Here is a 5,743-nt window from a genome sequence, read left to right as displayed (position 1 = left end):
TTTCTGTGGATTAGCATTTTTTTGTTTTTGTTTTTTTTTTACAAAGTTAAAATTTGCGTTTATATCTAATACATACCATTGTTAAAAAAAATAGCTTGAACATAGAAAACTACAAGAAATTTTCAAATAGAAAACAAAACTTTTCAGTAAACTTTATTATTGGGTTTATAGTGACACAAAAAAAAGAAATCATTTGCCAAACAGGCACTCTACCACTGAATGTTCATCGCATGAGGTGAGCAGGACATGTTCTTCTGCTAGTCTAATTGCTCCCTAGATTTAATTACCTCTAGGTACATTTTCTGTAGAGCATTAGAATCAAATCAGAGCAATTTCTTGCTATTTTCTTCAAAAGCTAATGTTTTGGATTTAAAATCTAGATTTAGTCTTTTAAATATTATTGCACAGTAATGTAAGTCAATGGTGCGATTTCAAACAATCATTTCACATAATTTATTTATTAGATAACAATTTCAGGAACAACTTTAAAGTTAATGAAATATAAACCCATATGAAGATTAATTTAGCAAAACAAACAAAAAATGCAAACGACAATCCCCCAAATTTCAGGAGCACAGTTAAGGAAGATTTTGATTTTTAACCCCCCTCCAAAATTTACGATAAACCCCCTCTTCAATATAAAAAAAGAAAATTACACACTCAAAACTCTACGAGCGTAGCCAAAAGGGTTTTGAGTTAACCCCCACTCCCTCATCAGTAGGGTTTGAAGGTAAAAAAATACCTCTTCAATACCTGGTATAAAAAAAAAAACAACTCAAAATGTTATGAGCGTAGCTAAATGGGTTTTGACTCAGTTTTGAATTTAAACCCCCCTTCAGCGGGGTTTGAAGCTAAAAATACCTCTTAAATATTAAAAACAAAGCAAATTATACACTCAACATGTTATGAGTGTATTGAAAGGGGTTTTGAGTTTAAATTCCCCTCCAGTGGAGTTTGAAGCTAAAATATTCCTCTTCAATATAAAAAAAGAAAATTACACACTCAGAAATCTATGAGCGTAGCAGAAGGGGTTTTGAGTTTAAACCCCCCGCAATCGGGGTTTGAAGCTAAAAATTACACCTTCAATGTAAGAAAAAAGCAAATTACGCACTCAAAATGCAATGAGCGTTGACAAAATGAATTTTGAGTTTAAACCCCCCTTCAGAGTGGTTTAATGATAAAAAAAATACCTCTTCAATATAAAAAAAAAATAAATTACACAATAAAATTATTTGAGCGTAGCCAAGACAATTGGGGGTTTTGAGTTTAAATCCTTTTAGAAGGCCTATAGATGGCTTATTTTTTAAGTTTAAAACCCCTCCAGATGGTTTTGAGTAAAAAATCCCCCTACAGAGCGTTTTGAGGTGGAAAACCTCTATCTTCAATATTATTCTAAAGCAAACTACAGTTACAAAATTCTATGACCGTAGCTAAATCGGGTTCTGAATATTAAAACAAACATAACTCCAGAGATTTTTTAGTTTAAAACCCCCAACAGATGATTTTCATGATAAAACTTCCCCTTTCGATATAAATATAAAGCAAACTACAGTCACTTAATTACAAGAGCGTATTTAAGAGAGGTTACACATTTCTACCAGTGGCGAGGCTCAATTAATAAAGTGCAGTGAATAGTCATCTGCCGAAATTGAAAAACACTAAATGTGGCTCAACAAAGATGGCTAAGACATTTTTAGGAGACAGTTATAGAGATCGGGTGTAAATCAAGGAAATCCTATGCCAAACTGGGAGTCGACCCCTTAGTAAGATTTTGACAGAGCGTCGCATGAGGTTTGCGGGACATGTTCTCCGACAAAATGAAGTAGACATAAGAAGAGTTGCGATGACATCCTAGTACAACTTGGCGCCACACTTTCATGGAGGTCCTCAGAGCAGGTGGGAAGAGGCCTCAGACATTACCAGTGACAGATTTTTGTGGAAACAGCTTGACGGTTAATGCGCCGAACGGCGCGGGAGGGTGTAAGTCAGTAAGAATAACACATTAGGTTTTTGAAATAAAACTTTTTAATAGCAGGAAAATGCACTATAGATACCTCAGAATATGCATTTTGTTGGCTTTCAAAATCAGAAATCGTGCTTGGCGACGTTTATAAGCTTCATGTCACTAGCTGTTTTGTTGTAGTGTTTTCTAACACTTTGCTGTCGCTTCTCCCGTTTGGCCGTGGCTTCTTGGTGTGACATTCTTGCAGGATGCTCTCTTCTTGGCAATAGCGTTCTTGTTGCCCTTCCAAAGAGCATCTGAGCCGGACTTAAATTGGTATCTTGCCTGGGTGTATTTCTAAACTCTAGTAGGGCTTCATAGGCATCTGATTTACTTTCTTTGGATTTTTTCATCAGATTCTTTAATATTTTCACTGCTGCCTCTGCCTTGCCGTTTGACTGAGATGATGTCCTGGTGAGGATTTTAAATGGTGGAACCCCATGCTTCCATAAATGCGGTGAATTCAGCAGATGAAAACTGAGTTCCAAAATCACTGATACAAACTTTGGGGACTCCATATCTGACAATTTTTTTATTCTCTAGTTTTCTTATAACAACTTGTTTGTTATCGTGTGCAAATGTTCTACTTCAATAAAATTTAAATAGTAGTCAACTATGGCTAGGTATTGTTGGTCGAATATTTGAAAGAAATCTATTCCAACTTTATCCCAGGGATTTGAACCCTCATTATGCTGTATTAAGCTTTCTTTCTGGTTTGCAGGTTTACTTTGCTGACAAGGTTGGCATGCATTAGCTATTTCTTTTATTCTTGCCGCTATTCCCGGCCAGAAAACTGCGTCCCTTGCTCTTCTCATCATGGCATCATACCCTAAATGTGCTGCATGCAGTTTGGTTTCAACTTCTTTTCTTAATGCTCTTGGGATAACTATTCTCTCCCCTTTCATTAGAAGGCCATCCTCATAGGTCAGTACATCTGCAAGTGACCAATACTGTTTAAGTTCTGGTATAATATGATGCTTGTCTGGCCAACCATTCAGTATGTACTGTTTCAATATCTGCATCTCATTGTCTATTTTGACTGCATCTTTAACTTTATCTAACATTATATCTGGGAGGGCAAGTACTACAGTGTTGATAGAGGTGTCAGGAAAATCTTCCTGCTCTGGCAAAGGGTCTCTGCTTAGCGAGTCAGCAATCTGTAATCTGTTTCCTTTGGTATACTGGTACTGAACATTGTATCGGTACAAACGCACCATTAAGCTTTGAAGCCTTTTAGGTGCACAACTGAGGGGTTTATTGAGTATATTTTCCAATGGTTTATGATCATTCTGTATTATTATTGTTCTGCCGTACGTGTACTGGTCAAATTTTTCTAGAGCTACTACTACAGCCAAGAGTTCCTTTTCGATTTGAGCCCACTTTTTCTGAGGCTCTGTGAGTGATCTTGATGTGTATGCTATGGGTTTGTCATCTTGTAGTAGTACAGCTCCTAAGCCATTTTGACTGCTGTCCGCCTGAATAGTTACTTTCTTCTCCGGGTCGAAATAACTTAGAGTTCCATGATTGGATATCTTCTGTTTGACACTATTAAATGCTTTCTCACAGTCATTCGACCACACGAATAGCTTGTGTTTCTTAGTCAGTTCTGTTATTGGTTGTAGGTCTGCTGAAAGACCTGGGATGAATCTTGATAGATATTGTATCATTCCACAAAATCTCCGAACCGATGTACTGTCTTCAGGGGTTTTTAGATTTGTTATGGCTCTCACCTTGTTTGGGTCTGGTTTTATTTCTGACTGGGAAATAATGTGTCCTAAAAACACAATTTCTGACTTTCGGAATGCTGATTTCTTTTCATTTAGTCTGATGTTTTTTTCCTTGAGCCTATTGAGCAATTTTGATAGGTTTTCCTCGTGATTTTTGCGAGCCTCTTCTACTGTGTCCCCCTTTCCAATTACCATTATATCATCCACCACGTTAAAACATCCTGTTTGTCCCTCCAACGCATCATTCAAATGTCTTTGAAAGACTTCCGAGCTTACTTTGAGACCAAAAGGAAGTCTATTCCATTTGTATCTACCGAATGGGGTCGCCATTGCAGTGAGACCTGATGAGTCCGGGTCTAGTTTGATATGCCAAAAAGCTTCCTGAATGTCGACTTTGCTAAATATCTTGGCGTTACCCGTTTCAGCCAAAATGTCTTCTAGTGTTGTTAGGTTGTAATGCTCCCTCAGTAGTGCCTTGTTCAAGGGTTGAGGATCAATGCAGATTCTGATACTGCCATCTGATTTCTCTACCAATGCCATTTGGCTAACCCACTCTGTGGGTTCAGTTATTCTTTCCAGAATTCCTCGTTGAACTAATGAGTTTAGTTCAGCTCTGACTTTCTCTTTTAATGCTATCGGAATTCTTCTACATGGTAGGACTTTGGGCCTCACTGTTTTGTCTACTTTCAATGTAGCCACGCCCAAGTCACCGAGTGTGTCAATGTTTCTATGTTTGTTTCCTGTGGCTTCGACTTTGACAATAAATCGGTCTTCATTTATTTTGCTGCTTTTTTTTAAATTAAACACCAGTGTGTTCCTGTATAGCTGCAGGCAAAGAATTTTGCTTTACTATAGATCTAAAAGAAATGTCGACTCTTTTTATTTTAAAACTTTTTACTAGATAGATATTTCTATTATCTAAAGTTAGAGTCTAGTGACGTCTAGTCTATTAGTATTAGTCTATTACTACAATTCGATCTATAGACATAATAGTCTATATTTAATTATTTTAGTCTTAAGTAGATTCTAACTCTTAGTAGTCTTAGTCTTAGATCTAAATGTAAATTTAAAATTATAAGTCAATAATATAGATCTATTAGTTTAGAGATTCTACTATTCTAGAATTAGAGTCTAGATATATATATATATATATATATATATATATATATATATATATATATATATATATATATATATATATATATATATATATATTATTAGGCCTATACTAAGACCTAAGATGCAAAGATGATAGATCTATAATATTAATGACTATAATAGGCCTACTAATAATAGTCGTCACTATATGGACACTTAAATATAAATAAACTTGAAATAATGACACTCTCAGACTCTCAGGTAAACACAAACAAGTTTAATTAGCCATCTTGATTACTGGAGTAGTTTCCACTGTGCCTGGGCACAACTCTTCCTAACCTATAACATTCCATCAACAGCCATGATGTCAGATTTTCATTTTCTCTTCTAGGTTTTGAGATCTAAACGGGACGGACAGACGGACAAACAGGCCACACAAAACTAATAGCGTCTTTTCCGCTTTCGGCGGCCGCTAAAAATAGAACATATATTTTACCCCGTCGACCCTTTTCGCCGAGAAAGAATCCTGGTTAAGCAAATGTATAGATCTAGATCTAGTAGGCCTATGCCCTACGCCTACACTTAGGCTATTAATATTCCAATGATAGGCCTAAGCCAGGGGTGGTCAAATTACGGCGGCGGGCCACATGCGGCCCGCCGGAGTGTTTTATGCGGCCCGCCGACACCTACAGAAATCAGGTGTGCCCACAGTATATACATAAAAAAATCCAAATATATTTAAAATAATATCTATATAAATTATTGAAACTGTCTATTATAAAAAGTTTCAAGAAAACGAAGATTTTCTTATTGGCTATACATCAATACACTCAATTCAAGATACAATCTTTGATCAGTATTTATTTAATGCTATGAAGAACTGTATTGAATGTTGGGTATGCTTGGAACAAGATGG

This window comes from Biomphalaria glabrata, chromosome 11, assembly GCF_947242115.1.
Source record: "Biomphalaria glabrata chromosome 11, xgBioGlab47.1, whole genome shotgun sequence".
Classification (NCBI taxonomy): Eukaryota; Metazoa; Mollusca; class Gastropoda; family Planorbidae; genus Biomphalaria; species Biomphalaria glabrata.
Note: the sequence above shows the minus strand (reverse complement) of the source record.